This window comes from Podarcis muralis, chromosome 8 (assembly GCF_964188315.1).
Source record: "Podarcis muralis chromosome 8, rPodMur119.hap1.1, whole genome shotgun sequence".
Lineage (NCBI taxonomy): Eukaryota > Metazoa > Chordata > Lepidosauria > Squamata > Lacertidae > Podarcis > Podarcis muralis.
This window is the reverse complement of record NC_135662.1, coordinates 30,878,599-30,898,297: the sequence shown is the minus strand read 5'-3', so window position 1 is coordinate 30,898,297 and position 19,699 is coordinate 30,878,599.

Genomic DNA, 19,699 nt, shown 5'->3' with positions numbered 1-19,699 from the left:
CACATAGCTCAAGAAATTGAAAAAGAATACCACTGCACACAGATGCCTACACATACAAGGGGAGAATGGTGCAACAATAGGTGGACTGCACCATTTCAGACTGCAGGGGGAAGATTTCAGTTCTGAACACTCATCCACATTAAAAACACCCTCCAAATAGAAAACTAGTACAGTGGTACCTCGGGTTACATACGCTTCAGGTTACAGACTCTGCTAACCCAGAAATAGTATCTCGGGTTAAGAACTTTGCTTCAGGATGAGAACAGAAAGTGTGCAGTGGCAGCACGGCAGCTGCAGGAGGCCCCATTAGCTAAAGTGGTGCTTCAGGTTAAGAACAGTTTCAGGTTAAGAACGGACCTCCGGAACGAATTAAGTACTTAACCCGAGGTGCCAAGTATAGTACGGAGAGTTAAAAATTTATTCCAGGCATTTGACACCTGTGCTGGTTTTCAGCTCGCTAGGAGTTTTGAAATATAGGGGAGCATTCAGAAACGTGATCACCCACCTGCAGTTTCAGGTAATGCAGTTCATTCTGCCACTGTGGCACACTGCCACTATATTATTCTGCATCTGTAGACCAGGACGCAAGAAGTCAGATTCGTACGATGGATGTCGTAGACTGGGGGGTTTGCAATAAAGTCCAAGGACCTGGGCTTAAGGTTTTTTTTATCAGATTCTGGAAGAAAGTACCATCCATCATGTGTTTTTGTAAGCAAATAAAGAATTTTACTCTTTAGAGATACAAACACTGAAAGTCTTTTCGCCATGATATAGCACAACAAGAAAACTCCAGGTCCTTTTGCACCTACAGGGAGACGTTTGGATAAAGTTGAGGGCCTGTTTGCTATGACTTGCTCCATGTCTTCTGTGTAAACTGGACATGAGCCGGTAATTATGGAATCTTCCTATTAATAATATCTGAAGATAAGTTTGAGAACAGAATAGTTGTTAACATTTATTATATAGCAAAGTTCCATTTTGTTTCTGTAAATGCATATGAAAAGAAATTCTTTGTTATGAAACAGTGGATTTTCTCCAGGTTCTGCTTGATAATGGCACCTATTTAAACAGTCCTCAAAATGATTACAGTGTGGGGTTGTCATGCTTGTTGACTGACATATTTGAAGAAGCATTTCTTACATAATGTTTTTTTCATAAATCAAAAGAAATAGAAATAAAGTGCACTTTGATAAACTATATATAAATATATAACATTATCAGGCCTTAAAATCATAAATTTGACAGTGTACAGATCTCTCAGGAGTTTATTGCAGTCTGTGAAAGTTATTAACTGTGATTTCATTGCCAATGGCAAAACATTTCAAGTATTCTTTAAATCAAAGCACTTGGCCACAGTTACAAAAAAACCAAGTAAAAAAGCCCATACATTAAAAACTTTCAATCCACCCTGCTTCCCCATTAACACATGCCGCATCAGGGTGTTCAATACGGAATTCAATTTTTTTGTTCTTTCCCCCTAAAGTCTAAGATTTATGGCAACCGCATAGGGATAATGATATATTTCCACAAATATGCTGCAAGACATTCAACAGGACAAAAGAAAAATTGAAATTTCTATTGCTATAATTGTGCAGGGTGTGTTTTTTTAAGGGGGTATTAATATTTTAAGAATTCAATGTTATTTTATTCAGTCAGCCTAAGCTTGGAAAAAAGGGTAGGATACAAAATGGCTAAATAAATAAATAAATGTGATACATAGGAAGCTCCCAAAATGGAGCATGATAGGTTGTTCTGGAGTCCTCTCATCCAAACCTGTACCCTCTGGATATACTCAACCCATCCCAGTGAACAGTAATATTCAGCTTGAAATGTATTGGTTTGTTGTAAATACTGGATAAATCAACATTTTAGCTGACTGTTCTTAAAGAAGGAAACAAAAAGGGGTAGACTAGGATTAAGGATAGGTTTTTGTCTGCTGAGTTTTGGTGAAGAGGGAAGTGAATTTATTCTACTACACTAGGTTTCCCCAACCTGATGCCCTTTGCATCCTTATTAGACTTTCCGGGAAGATATTTTAGCTCTTGTTTGCCAACATAATCATAGCAGCACAGAGCTACCCTGATTGTATGAATTGATGGATGTGGGATGGGATGTGAATGGGACTCTCGAATATCCCTTTTCTAATGATGGCTCTTTGATCCATCAGTGGAACAGGGATTGAAGCAGCGCTAGCCCCTCTCTGCCTTTCAGCCCCCAAGTGACCTCCTACACAGAGTCTCTACAGGGTTCAGAGCAGATTTGGTAACACACTCGGGCTGTTTGGGATGTGGGGAATGCTGAAGATTACCTTGATTCTCATCAGAAACAGTCACCCATTTGGGTGGTACCATGGACCAATTGTTTCTGACGCCGGTGTGATTGTTGCTTATTTTAACAGTGGCAAGGTTGGGTTTGTATGGGTACATACCTATGGGCAAGACTGTTGGATTGGCTCTGAGTGTGCCTGCCCTGCCTTTGTTCTCACCTGACCCAGCCAGGAAAGAAGCAGCAGCTTTGGTATCGGGAGGGTGGCTCCATGACATAGGCCCACCATGCTGGTCGCTTCTGATCCCTGTTCTGCTGCTGAATGATTCTCCTACACCAAAGAGCCTTCCATCAGTTCTGGTACACTGGTTGGATAGGTGTCCGTGTGACACTGTCAAGACATATTATTATTTATTAATTTTATAACCTACCCTTCTCCCAAAGGAGCTCAGGGCAGCAAAAAACAAACAAAAACAACAACAACACAAACTATGAAAGATCTAAAAAGAATTCTAATACAGATGCAGACTGGGAAAGATCTCTACTTAAAAGTCTTATGGGAAGTATGTTTCCACACAATCGTATGTGTGATGGGATTGCATGAAGGGAGAAAAAAACACTTGTTAAAAAATCAAATGTACCAAAAAAAATTCAGGACAAACATATATAAGACCAACAGTATAATAAAATATATATTCTATTATTTCTGCAGGCCAATGGCTCCAATTATTAATTTTTTTGAACAATAATGCTCTCAGAAACTTTTAATTTTTTCACAGTTCTTCCATGTGTGAAATGAAATCTACTTTCCTTAAAGCTTTCCACACTTCCAGCAACTACAGTTGACATTTGGGTCTACACTTGCTAATGCCTGTGGAGCCAAGTACCAACAGTATATACTTTTGAAATAACTTTATTTTAAATGAACACATGAATTTGAAACTAGCCATTTTTTTTAATAGTCTGAATGGGCTCACAGTTCCATAAGCAGTGGAGCAGAGTGATGTATTCCAGTGTCACACCCATTGTGTTTTCCTGCTTCAGCTCATATACTGGGTGCTATGATTCCACTAGGGACGTGGGTGGCGCTGTGGTCTAAAGCACTGAGCCTCTTGGGCTTGCTGATCAGGAGGTCAGTGGTTTGAATCCCCGCAATGGGGTGAGCTCCCGTTGCTCGGTCCCAGCTCCTGCCAACCTAGCAGTTTGAAAGCACCCCAAAAAGTGCACTTAGATAAATAGGTACCATTCCGGTGGGAAGGTAAATGGCATTCCCGTGCACTGCTCTGGTTTCGCTAGAAGTGGCCTAGTCATGCTGGCCACATGACCTGGAAAAACTATCTGCGGACAAATGCCGACTTCCTCTGCCAGTAAAGCGACCCCAGAGTCGTTCGCGACTGGACTTAACTGTCTGGGGTCCTTTACCTTTACCTTTTTTATGATTCCACTGGCTACTTAAGTAGCTACTTGCAGCTCTGTCAACTTGTATCATTGTTGCATGCATGGGTGCATGTGAGGAAGTGTGTTAACAAAAAACCAGCCCCTCCCTGACTCTTCCCACCTTCCCTGTTTCCTTTGGGTCTTTGCACACTACAAATACCTTGCAGTAGGACTTGTTTTAGCTTTCCAGTCTTTCTTGGAGACTAGATGGTTTGTCCAGGAGAAAAGAACTCTTGCGTACAATAGATGTAGAATTTAATATTTATTGACCACCATCAAAATGAGCATAAATTGACAATGGAGCAAAGTACATTGTTGTGTGACATTGTCTCATAAAATACCATGTACTGCATCTAACTGCTGTACTATGTAAGTTCAGATTTCTGGTTAGCATCCTCACTCTAACAGCAAAGTCCTAACTATGTCTACTCAAAGTATGCTCTGTTTAATTTAGCGAGGCTTATTCCCAGCTCCTGCCAACCTAGCAGTTCGAAAGCATGTCAAAGTGCAAGTAGATAAATAGGTACCGCTCCAGCGGGAAGGTAAATGGCGTTTCTGTGCGCTGCTCTGGTTCGCCAGAAGCAGCTTAGTCATGCTGGCCACATGACCCGGAAGTTGTCTGCGGACAAACGCCGGCTCCCTCGGCCAATAAAGCGAGATGAGCGCCGCAACCCCAGAGTCGGTCACGAATGGACCTAATGGTCAGGGGTCTCTTTACCTTTCTTTCTTTATTCTGAAGTAACTGGAGTTCGGATTGTAGTCTTACTTTGTTGGACCTTACCTTGCTCATTAACTTTTTATGACAAGGACTGCAATCTTATACACACTTACTTGGGGAAAAGTCCCATTAAACTTCAGTGGGACTTACTTACAAGTAGGCATGTCTAGGACTGAACCGTTAGAAAGTAGATGATAGATATGATCAATCCATGGAAAGATGGTAAGTGGTTATTAGACAATGAATGAGTAGCGTAATAATAAGATTGACTCATCTTCTTGATCGGATATGGCATTTATATATGTATTCCTATCCTTTTCTGTCCTGTTAGGGGATCTTTTATTATTATTTTAAATGAGAAATGGAACCCTGAAGCTCTGTTTTTATTTTTGCTTCTACCAAGAGAAAGAAGAGGTGGGATCATGACGGGAGGAATTTTCAGTGAGTAATTTTTCCTTACTTTCAACTTATATGGCTGGCAGTATGTATTGCATTTCTTTCCAGTGAAGTGTTACATAATTGAAAAATGGTACAACGATCAATATACAATACACTGCTTGTTTCCCACAAGCCTTGTGAAAGTTTAACAATTGTTTTTAACATCTCAACTTAAGTTCTCTCCAGTTGTACTGTATGACAATTACACCAGTGGGCTGCTGCTGCTGCTTCTTTCCCCTCAAGCACCTCACTGATTTTTATCATATGCATCCTTAACAGACAGTAATTAATTGGAAAAGAATTTGTGTGTTTGTAAGATTTGACCTTGACGTTGTTTGTGTAGGCCTCCAAAGCAATTATTCCAGAAAACTAAGATGGAAAACAATGGCAGGGGAGAAGATGAAAAAATGCTTGACAATTGTAGCTTAGCGGTATTAGATGGCAGGCTACTTTTAATGAGGGAAGACATACAGTAATTATATCCTGACATACAATTATGAAAAATATCAGGTAACCAGTCCACTATGCAATATAAAATAAGAAAAGACATTTTCTGAAAATTTGCCTGATGCTCTGTCATCTGAGACTGTTCTTTATGAGTGCAGGGTGAAGGTCAAGGAGGTATCTCAACTCCATCAATCCTTTGGACAGTTACAAATGACCTTTCACTTTCCATAAGACATTCAATATTCTGAATTGGAGGGCTGCATTTTTCTGTGTTTAGAAAATGGCAAAATTGAAACCTTTCGTACTGCATAAGGTATCTTTATGTCTAAATCTTCTCAGTGCCTCACTCATTCCTGATGGGCATTAGAATGTAATATATCATTTACATGAAGGTAGTGATACCAAATTTCTTCGCCCAGAGGTGTTTTTTTGCCCATCCTCTCTATTTGCTTCTGTGAATCCACACATGTCAAACGCCAGATGCTGTGCAACACACACACACACACACACACACACACACACACACACATATTCATTAAAGTAGTTGTTATGCAGAAGGCCGCTTCCTTTTTTTCCTCCACAACCAAACACTAAAATTTGTAAAATCTCAGGTTTGTTAGCAGTGAAGTAGACCTAGCATAAGCTCCTCTCTGATGCCCAGCAACTGACTTAAGCTTGTATAGTGAACTGCCATGAAAAACAGGTATATTAGAACACTTCCATCATGTATATTAGAACACTTCAAGTCACAAGACCTCGTATACTAATAAATAACTGAACAGAATGTGGCAGTGTTTATTGCTGCATCATTACCATCAATATTAATATTATCACCAAATATTATCAATATTCAAATATGACAATGCAGAACTAGTTTGCAAAACTATTGTGGATATATTCACCATTGCCCAAGGATGGAGAAATACATCCCCCTTCTGATTTGGTTTAAGAAGGGCTTACATATTGCAATTTCTGAAAAGCTGACTCATTAGATGTGTATTCCGTGACGCACCACCAAGGCAATGGATTATGCTGCAATGTGGTGGTTTTCCCCCTTCCTTTTTTGGCAATGACATTTTTTATTTTCCAAAATAATAAAACTTTTAAGAACAATAACTGGGTACGTCTACTTATATAATACAATCTCCACAAAAGCATCACACCAAGTTTGTAGTGCCATTTCAAGAACCAAGCAGATTCTTAAGACATTAATGCTTAACATAGCCTCTTCACAGACAACTTTGTATAGTTGGTGGTAGAGAATTAGTGGTGGGTAGTTTTGACATATATTAAGGAACAATGTCATGGCTGGAAAGTTCCCACCAAATTTGTTTTTATTTGGTACTGATTACATACCAATATCTACTGTTACTAGCCCTCTTTGTTCCTGTGAGCACAATAATCCTATTTTCTTGTCTGACGATTGTTTGAACCACTTCATGTTCCAATGTCATATTGAACCATGTACTATGGATCTATAACAACAAATCACCACCTGATTCTTTGTTTTGCTCCACTGTAAAATATGTCTGATGACGTAATAAAGTTCAAAAAAATGGCATACAGTTTGTACATGCTAATTTATAGGTATAGTTGCAAATTTAGAAATAGTTACTATAATTTAAATAGAAATACATCTTCCCAAGTTGGGTAAACTGTGATCAGATGATCTGGGTGCTTGCTCAAATTGCTGTCCAGGTACTAACTGTAGACTAACTAAAGAGGGAGCCCTCTTTAGGGAAGTTTTTAATGTTTGATGCTGTACTGTTTTTAATATTCTGTTGGGACCCGCCCAGAGTGGCTGGGGAAACCCAGCCAGATGGGCGGGGTATAAATAAATTATTATTATTATTATTATTAGACCCTTCCTCTTCTTTCTTAGAGTTCTTTATCTTTAAACTGGACTTGGAGCTGAGACCCATTTGGACAGAGAACTGCAGCTCTGATTCTTCATCCACTGACGAACCTCTTTCTGGGTCTTCTGCTCATCTTCCTGATCACCTTCACTGATGACACTCTGAGCCGACTGTGCTACTGGCATTGGCTGCAGCCTCCTTTTTAAAGGAGTGGGCCAGAGTGAAGCTTGCGCTTACAAGGTCTACTCCTTTTGCTCTGCCTCCCAGCCTGCCACAGATTGGAGGATGGCGGGGCCGCGCGCCAGGCTACAAACATTGCCCGCCACCGCGACTCAGTGAGCAGCCAGTCTCCCTAAAGTAGGACATGTTGTCACCCTACTGGACCAGCATTTGTAGACAACAACTCTCACCACTTCTAAACATATATAACAATAGTTATATGTTTATATACCTGCAGCGTATGTGTACTTATCTGCAACAGGGGAGGGAGTGCATTTGCTAGCATGTAGTGAATAATGGGACATTGAAACGCTGGATGGAAACAAATATGGGATTTAATTTCAGTGAACAAAATTTTCTAAAGAGATAAGCTGCAGAAACTCTATACAATGCCAACTCAGGCTGCAGTCCTAACCAGGTCTACTCAGAAGTAAATTTTAATGACCTCAGTAGGGCTTGCCTCCAGGTAAATGGGGTTAGATTTGCAGCCTAAATTTATTAACTGCACGAAGCTGTAATATGTCTGGTAGAACTGCACAGAAGTTAGACATGCCAGCTTAAGAAGCACTAATTAATTTTTCATTCTCCCAGTGCCACTTTTACTATCTCACTTACTAAGCAAGGCCTTCAAATCAAAACTGGCATTTTAATGAAGTTACATGTGTTTCTGTGGGACCCATGCCAATAAGTAGAGTCAACAGGAGCATGGCCAAGATGGCTTACATACTGATCCCAGAACATTTATGTTGGCTATCCCTCCTTTCTCCCCACAGGGCAGTTGTTATTGCAATATGCTTATCATGTTGCAACTTGCTTCAGATGATAGATATTGCATTCATATAGAAATAATATATGCAACACACACACACACACAAATATCCATCCTTACAATTAGATATTTGTTCATTTATTATTATATTTATATCATTTATATTTATATATTTATAAGTCAGCATCTAGTGAATTTTAGTGACAGACACAGGACTGCCCCATTTTATCCTTACAACAATACTGTGAAATTGTTAGGTTGAGCGTAGGGTTGCCAAAGTTGTTGAGCTTTCTTGGGAACATCACACACACAAAAAGGAAGTTTTTGAGCTATTTTTAAGGGAAATCGCCCAAAGTAACACTGCCGAAATGGGTTGTAATACGTCTGGAAGCTACAGTTCCCAGAGTGTTTTTTTTTTTTTAACAATCAGTCCCACTTCACAGGGAACTCTGGGAACTGTAGGTCTGGGAGGGAATACACATTGAAATCAACTGACTTACTCGGTAAACAACTTAGTTGGATATCACCCATAATCCTTACTTCTTTTTATTTGCAAGGCTTTGATAATGGAGAGAAATCAAGGATATCTGTACGTTATGTGCAGGATGTCAATCATAGCGAAAATCATAAAAAGTCATAAAACAATGTTCTATTATCGGCAATGGGCCTTGTTTCCTAGTAAATCTCTATAGCAATGGCATGTTCCCATCCTAACTAATGTAACTAACTGTTGTACTTCTATCAAATTGTTTCCTTTAATCAAAATATGTGAAGTTGACTCTGTTTCAGATTTCTGCATATCATGACCCACCTAGGAATTGATATGGAGATTGGGAAGGGCAGATTCAAGAGCTTAAGCACTTCAAGAGCTTTAGCCTGTTTTTGGTAGGTATTATATGAACCTTATGCTCATGATGGTGATATGGCATAGATTTATTGCTCTGTTTACTTATGATTTGGATGCTGCTGTACATAGGAATTCTGAACCACCCCTCAAGTAGATAGAGGTATAAACCCTTCAGCTTGTTGTATGGTTCCCACTTCATCAAGTGATGATAAGCAATGCTGACCACTGTTTGGCTTCCTTTTGGAGAAGATGTTACTGGAGACTTATGGTGTCCTTGTTAGATTTTGGTATATTTACATATATACAAGTTGGGCAAAAATGAAAATAAATAGCTTAAGCACCACCAAGCATAAATGAATTTGCCAATTTTGATTTCTCTCAGTTCCTCATTTTTTCTAATCTTCAGTTTCCCACATTTTTGCACACTTTTGTGATTTAAAAACAACAACAAATATTTGCACAAAATTTTATATGAATTCTTGTGTACATTTCTCCTAATATATGCCCCATTTGCCTGGAATACGCATTTTTGTAAGCAATTTTCATAAAATTGGGTGTGTGTGTGTGTTTTAGCATCACTAAGCATTTCTGTGCATGCTTTACATACAATTTTTTGGTTGCATCTTTGCTTGGAGAATGGCATCACAAAATTCAGAAAAGTATGAATTTTTGAAGCATTTCTGTTGACGTATTGGTAAAGTATAGCTACAGCTCCACATAGAATAGCTATAGCTCCACATCAGATACTACCCAAAAGGTGCCTCTCCCTCTCCCCCCCTCCCCATTCCCATTCTGCCCTTTTCTGATTTTCTCTGTCTCCATCTCAAACTACAGTTTTCTTTTGTTCCCCTTCATAGCTTCACATACCTTAAGAGCCACACTTAACTGGCCGGGGGGGGGGGCGGGCAAGGGAGAAGATGAGTCACATTCCTCCAGTGGGTCTCAGATTCCAAGGATTCCAGAGTCGTCTCTATATCAAGAAACCATCTTTTATTAATCAACACCCATGAAAAGGTATTCACCGACCATTAAGGGACATCAGCCAGCCACTAACATTCTTTTGTCTGACAGAGAATATGACCAGAGTGGCTGGCACAGCTTGGCCAGCTTTCACAACACTATGCTACATTTTCTTTTTAGTCACACAGCAGGACTCCTGTGAATGAAAGTCATGATGTGGAAAGTGGTTTCCAAAAGGACTCTTCTGCCATCCCCAAACTGCTCTGTGAGCATCATCTTGTGCTCTCTGCCTACCTGTCTGTACTCTGTACACATCCTGAGACTTCAGTGGCCCAACATATAAGACCATTTGTTTCAAATTGCAACCTACTCCTGTACTTATTGTGTACATGGGGACACTATGTGGCAGCCACTCAGGTAAGAAAGAAGCATTTTAATCACTTCTCTGGATTTCTGATGAGGTGGGGTTGTGCACTAAAAATTCTCACCATGGGGGCAAAGGCTGCTCAACCATGTGCTTACTCAAGTTCTGAAGAAAGGCTATCCATTCCTTTTTAAAGAAAATGCCATTTCCCTAAAAAGAAACGCCCCCCTTTAAACTCCATATACTTTGTAAGAAGGACTTTCCTCAATTTCATTGCTAACTAAGCAATTGGAAGAGGGGAAGAGGACAGAGGGCGAAGAAAGAACTGAGTGGGGAGCAGCCCTTTCCCCATCCTTTGGACACCCTGGGAAACTCAACAAACCTGCTGTACCTGGAACTGGGTGTGGAGAGCGCAGCTGAATAGGACACAGCTGTGGGCAACCTGAGGAAGTACCACCCACCTTGGGCCTGCTCATAAAAAGCAAGTCTAGAGTTAGAGACTAGAGTGATATCTTCTCTTACCAGGGTCTCTTATCGTTGTGAAACTTTTGTGGGTAAGCTGAAAGTTTGATTCGACCCAGGGTGAGAACCCAGAGGCTGAGAGGGTGTGTCAAAAGGAAATGAACAAGTATTGATTTATATATTGGTAACTTTATATTCATGTAACATTTGAATATGTAAATCTGTAACCATTTGTTTAAGTTGCCTGTTATCGCTTCAGTTTTTTGTACACCGTTTAGAGGTACTGTAAATATTTTAAGTGGTATAGAAATTAAATTATCAGCCAGCCGACTAATCCTGTTTGAGTTTATGTTACTCACTTAGGGCCTAATGTTTTAAATCCACAATATAACTTAACATTTTTAGTTACTATGTAACCTGGAACCCTTTTAATTTAACACACTCTGTTGAAAATATATAACTTTAAAACTGATCACAGGACGGCCTGGTCCTTATCAGTCAAAACAACCTATAGTGCCTTTTATATATATATAGTTCTGATTGTTACGGAATCATGTCAACTATGCAACAATTTAAATAAGTATTTTTTTGAAAAAATCCTAGATGGACAGTTGCACTTTATCCGTCCACCACACTCAAATCTGATTTCATTCTGCAAAATCTCCAATAAAAACTAAGACCAGGGTCTACCAAGGGTTTCTCTACCTGTGGTGCCCAGTCACCTAATCTGACATCATGCTGAATAGTAGTAGTAGTAGTAGTAGTAGTAGTAGTAGTAGTAGTAGTAATATATTACTTATACCTCACCCATCTGGCCGGGCCTCCCCAGCCACTCTGGGTGGCATCCAACAGGATATTAAAAACACAATAAAATATCAAACATTAAAAACTTCCTTAAACAGGGCTGCCTTCAGATGTCTTCTAACAGTCAGATAGTTGTTTATTTCCTTGACATCTGGTGGGTGAGCGCTGCTACCAAGAAGGCCCTCTGCCTTGTTCCCTGAAACCATCAGAGATGGATCTCAGTGTCCGGGCTGAACAATGAGGGTGGAGACGCTCCTTGAGGTATACTGGGCCTAGGCCATTTAGGGCTTTAAAGGTCAGCACCAACACTTTGAATTGTGGCCGGAAATGTACTGGGAGCCAATGTAGGTCTTTCAGGACCAGTGTTATATGGTCTCAGTGGCCACTCCCAGTCACCAGTCTAGCTGCCGCATTCTGGATTAATTGTAGTTTCCGGGTCACCTTCAAAGGTAGCCCCATGCAGAGCGCATTGCAGTAGTCCAAGCAGCAGATAACTAGACCATGCATCACTCTGGCGAGACAGTCCGAATGAAACTGTATACCTTTGAGTCCTCTTTACAACATGAGATAAGCATATCTGTGCCAAAGCACATCTCCCTAACAGTTATCAAATTGCTGCCAGCCCTGCTCTGTTTCCATTTCTTCATTTGAATGGGAAGATTTGACTCATGATATCTTAATGCTACTTTGAAAAATGATCCCAGCTCCCTACAACTGGACTGAATTGTATTCCAGTTCTAAAATATGAATGACCAGGACTTCTTTAGGCTTCATTGCTTGCACTCATCCGTTCTATGTGCAGCACTAAATTGGAGACCCACATGTTCTGGGCGTTGTGACCTCTTTCAATATCTAACCGAGTACGCCTATCCTTCTCATCAATGCCGCTTTGAGCTCTCAAGATCATCGGTCTTGCTCTTCAGGTACACACACTTCTTTTCAGATGTTTTCATCCTAGGAGCAGTGCATCACATTCTGTCCAGAGATCATAAGATTTCTCTGTGGTTTAGACCCCTAATCCCTCATGGTCTTTTTCAACATGGAAGGATAATACTGAAAAGGAAAAAAGACAACAAAATTGAATGTAATGACAGCCAATCAGTCGGCAAACCACACTCTCTCTACTTACAATCAGAGCCAGCTGTAGTGCAATTAAACTCAGCAGGTGTTCACATGAATTCCTTTTACACCCTTCCCCCCTTCATTCATATATATATTTAGTGAGCGAGAGAGAGAGAGATTCAGATATCTAACAACAGAAGCCCATTTAAAATGGCAGCAGAATGAACAGAGTGCTTTTTACGAGAGTTCAAAATCTAATGTTTATTATTATTATTATTTTAATTTTGTAGCTGGTCTTCACCTTGAGGTGCCAGGTTGGGTTCCAACAATGAAAACTTAAGAACAGTTTAAAAACAACTTACAATCACAAAACAAGGTAGGTCCTAAAAATATACATTTTGTGTGTCAAAAGCCAGGGTGAAAAAGGTGTTTCTCCAGATTGTTTAACTAGAACACTGTACATAAGAAGGTAAGAAGAATGTGCTGGATGAGGCCAACGACCCATCAAGTCCAGCATCCTGTTTTCATAGTGGCTAACTAATTGCCTGTGGGAAACTCGGAAGCAGGGCTCAAATACAAGAGCACTCTCCCTTACTGTGGCTTCAAGTAACTGGTGTTGAGAGGTGTTACTTCCTCCAACCATTTTTCTTACTTCATGAACAATATTTTAAACATTTCAAGAAACAGAAGAATAAAAAATCTTTGTTAATGATTTAATTTTTAAAAGGGTCTAAAGATAAACAGAACTTTCACTCACTAAATTCTACTAGTCATGGCTACTAATCATGATGGCTGTATACGACCTCTGGATTATTTCAGCGGATAACCACAGCATGAGAGGGCTATTTCTCATGTGCTGCTTGTGAGCTTCCCATAATCATCTGGTTGACCACTATGGAAACATGATAAGTGCTGCATCATACTTTATGTTGCCGTGATGTTGGGGATTTGAGCATGAGCCTTCAACAAGGGATTCAGCAGAAGTGTGGATTATGTGGAATATTGGACTATATATTTGTAGAAAGCCTAATTACTCTGCAGAGTGTTGACTTGGGTGGGATCTGAAGGAGCTGGCAGTAGTCTACTGAGTAATATGTTTTATTTTCATAATATCTGGAATTCCATAATACGATGGATTGCAGACTAGATTGGCCTTTGGTGTGATCCTGCAGAGATTTATGTAGTTGAAATACTACAATGTCCTTTAAAAAACAAAGGAAACAAAAATGTTGCTGGTCTCACATGTGCCAGTGTAATTTGTACAGATAAATCGATCTATACTATCTCTGTGTGTTTTTGCACCCTGTATAGCTATTATAATCCACATAGTCCCAGCAGAAATTGGGTAGCAGCTGACTCGGAAGGCTACTGATACTCAAACTTTTTTTTTTTAATACTGTTTAGTTTTATATATGTTATATAGGGATTTTTTTTGTTTTCATTTAGATTTTCAAAAAGTTTTATTTGGCTGCATGTTATTTATTTATTAAATTTATACCCCACTCTTCCTGCCGAAGGAGTTCATGCTGGTAAACACATCTATGATGAAACAATACTATATAAAATAATGCAAAACCCTATCTAAAACATTTATTAAAAACATTAAAAAGCCCCGGATAAAAGTTAAAATACTAACAGACGCAAAAGAAAGAGGGGGATTTGCCCTGCCGGACTTAAGGCTATACTATGAAGCTGCGTCCTTCTGCTGGATGAGGGATTGGTTCTTATTGGAAAACACTGATGTCCTAGATCTGGAAGGGTTTAACAATGCGTTTGGGTGGCATGCATATTTGTGGTATGACAAGGCAAAGGCTCATAAATTGTTTAAAAACCATATTGTCAGGAAAGCTTTGTTTAATGTCTGGATTAAATATAAAGACTTACTCGAAAATAAGACCCCGAGGTGGTTATCACCAATGGAGGCTAAGGCCCCAAAAAGGCTTAACATGGAGGGTGGCTGGGCAAAATACTATGAGATAATAGAAAGAGTCGGAGACAATTGGAAGTTGAAGAGTCTAGAAAAATTAAAAAACAAGGTGCGAGACTGGTTACACTATGCCCAAATACAAGAAACTTTTAAAAAGGACAAAAAAATTGGATTCCAGGTGGAGAAATCGAAATTAGAGACAGAACTACTTGAACCTAAGACGAAAGTGCTTTCAAGAATGTACAATTTGTTGCTTAAATGGAACACACAGGATGAGACGGTTAAATCAGCCATGATAAAATGGGCACAAGACATTGGGTACAACATTATGTTTGAAGACTGGGAAAGGTTATGGACCACCGGTATGAAATTCACGGCATGTACTGCCCTGAAAGAAAACATTATGAAAATGATATACAGGTGGTACATGACCCCAGTCAAACTTGCAAAGATATATCATTTGTCTGACAATAAATGTTGGAAATGTAAGGAGGCTGAAGGAACATTCTTTCACCTCTGGTGGACATGCCCGAGGGTGAAGGCCTTTTGGGAAATGATTTATAATGAGTTGAAAAAGGTATTTAAGTATACCTTTCACAAGAAACCAGAGGCCTTCCTCCTGGGCATTGTGGGCCAGAGAGTGTTAAAGAAGGATAGAACCTTCTTTCTATATGCAACTACAGCAGCAAGAATTCTTATAGCAAAATATTGGAAGGCACAGGAGTTGCCCACGCTGGAAGAGTGGCATACGCAACTGATGGACTATATGGAACTGGCCGAAATGACCGGCAGAATCCGGGACCTGGGAGAAGAGGCAGTGGAAGAGGACTGGAAAAAATTTAAAGACTATTTGCAAAAATATTATAAGTTATATGAATGTTGAGAATTTGCTAAGCTTTGGGAAAACAAACTTCAGCAACTAAATTTGACTATGGTGGAAATTAAGTTATGAGTGTGAAAGGACTAAATTTTAGAGTAATGTTTATATTTTTAGGATTGATGGAAAAGTGAGTACATAACAAGTACTCTAAATCTAAAATACAAATAGATGAAAGTACAAAAACGCATGAAACAAGGTATTAATTTGCTGTTATTTTTTTATTTATGGTAAAGAATGCAGGGGGTGGAGGATGTGAGGAAGTCCAGTGGATTATGAAAAATTGTTTGCAAAATGTGAATTTCTTCTTTTTTATGATTTTCTTTTCTTCTTTTTTGTAAAGTCGCTTTTGTTGAATCATTGACGATGTATCTGAACTTGGAAAGAAGCAATAAAAAATATTATTAAAAAAATAAAATAAAAACATCAAAAGCACCTGTATAGTTTTTTTAAAACAACAACAACAATGTAACACAATAAAACATTAAAAGAAATTTTAAAATCTCCGTGGAACAAGCCTAGGCAGTATGTATGGAGGGCTGCCCAAACTACAAGGCCTTGCTGATGTGGTCCAAAGTTTGGCACCAGCTTCACCAGAGGAGTTGCCAGAAGGAGGCCATACAGGACACCATCCAACTGCCTTAGGGACTCCAGTATGGATTTGTGCAGGGTTTACTCCATAGCCTTTTCTCATGAATGAGCATAGCCACAAAGCAGCACAGGTTCAGGATCTGAGTTTTTCTTCTTCTACATGGGCTAGCTTCCCAGGTTGACGAGCCCCATGTGCCCCTCATTTTCCTCTACAGCATGTAACTGCTTTCTTGATCATTAGATCCACCATTGGTCTTGTCTGCTCAGTGGGCCAGAGCCTGTCTTCACGTGCAGGGATAGATATAACCAAACCACGTGTTTTCACATTCCTGCGGCAACAGACAAGTTTTTGGCAGATACCTAAAACAGCATAGTGAAGCCTTTGCATCTTCAAATGAATGTATATTCATTCACCCTTCCCCCTATTCTATATAAACTGCTTAGAGATTCCTTTTTTAATATTAAGTGATATATAAAGTTGTATGTATAAATAAATGTTAAGGTTGAGCCTCGCTGAAAACAAAGCCACTCATCCTATTTGGCCTTTAGCTCATTCTGCAGCAGCCATTAAGATATAATGTGTCCTCCACCACAGAGCGATGGGGAGGAAGGGATATCGAGCATCATTTGACTAGTGGGCAGTGACTGGTAAGCAATTTTGAGGTAATGGAAATGGGGAGAGTAACAGTGATAATGCTACAAGGGATCCATGGCTTTCATGCATAAGAGGACATGAAAATGAACTGCTTATTGGAGTTTGTAACTATGTAAGTCAAGCTCTAAGTGTTAGTAAACATCCAGGAGGCTTTCAACATTTCATTCATGAGGAAGAGAACTGGGTGAACTCACTTGTGACAGAGCCAGAGTGGTGCTGGATTTGGAGCTTCTTCTTCTTTGGTGATGACTCATAGCTGAGTAAGATTGTCTTCCATGAACACAGTTTAACAACGAGTCCGTAAGCGACTGTGGAGGCCAATTCTGGATCCATATGTCCTTCCACAGGGGGGATATAGGTTTCTGGGTGGGAGTTGATCATGGTGAGGGTTTGCCAAGCGTGCCTTCCTCTTAGCATCTTTCTCCCTTTCGTCCTGAGTTAAAGCGTCTTCAAAGGCCATGACCCCTTTGGTAAAGGCTGTTCTCCAATTGGAGTGCTCGCAGACCAGTGCCAGTGTTTAGACTACATTTTTAAAGATTTGCCTTGAGACTGTCTTCAAACATCTTTTGCTGACCACCAGCATTACACTTTCCATTTTAAAGTTTGGAATAGAGTAGTTGCTTTGGAAGACAATTATCAGGCATCCGTACAACATTGAGCATGGCTGTATTGAGACAGCATGGTCAGTTCCCTGTCTCGCCTGAGTGTTGGTCATGCTCCTATTATGTTCCGTAGGGAATATTGACATAAAGGCATGTTTCTTTGGATAGAGAAAGGTTTAAAAGTTAGACAATGTAGACTATGTCAACCAACCTGGTGCCTTCTTTACATGTTGCTGAACCAAAGCTCTCATCATCCTCGACCATTGACCATGCTGGTTGGGACTGATGGGACTTGTAGTCCAACACAGTCAGGTTGGGGAAACATCCAGGTTGTGGAAGGCTGACGTATACAGCTTTGTCACAAAAAGGTTTGTGTAGGAGAAAGATGAAAGTTTGGGAGAAATTTATCTACAGGTAAATTGAGATCAGATTAATCATATGTGTTAATCAGTGGTACCAGAATAATCTGTTGCTACAGAGTTTCATTAGAACCTGAAAATGTGCTACCTGTATCTTAGCATGTGATGCGTATCAAAGTTTAACTTGAAAATTCAGGTAACTGTGGTAATTATACTTAACTAGAAAATGTATACTTAACTAGAGAAAGTCTGCAGAGTGAGGTGCCTGAGCAGTGGGCATTAAGAAAAGAAAAGAAAGAAATGGGGGGGGGGAGCATTGAGCGGAAAGATTGATGAAATCATGCTGAGAAAGTGAACCAGCAACTAGAGCATGAACAGAAGATTCATATAAAACAGGTATTATATACTTCAGTGGGGCGTCAAAGAGATTATTGTAATACTTTCTGCTCTGTTTACTTATCATAGTAAAAGATAGGGTGTCTATTTTTAAATCTGAAAGATCTCACCAAAATGTGAATGGGAGCCAAGGTCTTTTTTGAATTTAGGGGTTTTGTTTTGTTTTTTGTTTTTAAGCAAACTTTATTTTTCTCCTTTAAGCAAATCTTAAATACTAATGAGCTAAACTTTCCTTTTAACAAATAAAAAATTCCATGCTACAGTTTAAACCATTGTTCAATGCAAAAGCACCAGCCATCTTCTTATGGTGGTCTGCCCTCTAAACCAGAGGTGATAAACCTGAGGTCTTCCAGATGGTGCAGGATTTTCATCATCCCTAACCCTTGGCCATGTTGCTGGGACTGAAGGGATTTGGAGTCCAACAACATTTGATTTGGAGTCTAACAAAATCTGACCTCTTGACCAGAAGTGGGAAACCTGTGGTCATCAGATGTTACTGGAGTACAACTCCCATCATTCCTAACCCTTGACTATATTGTTCCATACTTGTGTGGCAACTTCAAACTGTGACTTCTAATTCTAGGTTGCAGGTAAACTGTGGTTTGCTGCAAATCAGGATGATAGGGGAGATATCTGAACATCCAAGGGGATGAGGATGTAGCAGTATGTGAGGCCATGAGTGAGCAAATAACGGTTTGGCATTTTATGTGACTGTCACATTTAGATGGGAATTATTCATTGTAACTGCAATGACATTTTGTACTCAAGCACTGTTTGCCAGAACAAACCACACATTTGTTTCTGGATATTTATGTTCAGAAGAAAACTGGAAATGGGCACTGGAAGGGATGGGAAAGGAGAAACACCAACTTGAGGGACTGACAGAACTGTGTCACCTTTACGTGTTTTATCCATAATTTATCCCAGGTTTATGTTAATCTGTGATTTTAGAAAACTGTCAAAATACATATAAAATGTGTATTATTTTTCAAAATATCTATTTAAATCTGTATTTAAATATTTAAATGGCCAAGGACTGTTTAGTCTGAAATAAAATAGCTAAGTTATGATCCATACATTAGTCCTGAGTGATGTTGATTGGGTCATTTCATATAGAAATCCACAAACAATGACTTCCCTATGTAACTAGCATGGATACTCAGTGCTTTGATTGCTGTGCCAACTACACAGACTTTGCCAGGCCAATTCGACTAGTCATCACCATCATGTACATAGATACGGCTGAGTATGTTCTTCATGGGCACCAACCTTCATCTGAAATTGGCCACAAAATTGTTCTGGTAGGATTAGGAACTGGACTCCTACAACAGTACTTAGTGTATTGGAGCTTGTTGTGCTCCTATTGGATGCTGTGATGCCTTGTTGCATTACAAAAGCGATGGAGACTTCTTTGTATAATCTGCCTTAGCATATGCTTGGTGGTTCCTACCCCCCACCAACTAATAAATTCTAAGTCCCTGTTGGATGTGTTTTGTATTTGATCCCTTGGAAGCAGCAGTTTCCAACTGCTTCAGAGACAACTACTCCTCAGTAACCACAATCACAGCATAGATGTACAATTCACTACCAGATGCCTCCCCTGTGCATTTCTTGTCAGCCCCCAGATAACAATGCATATTGGAT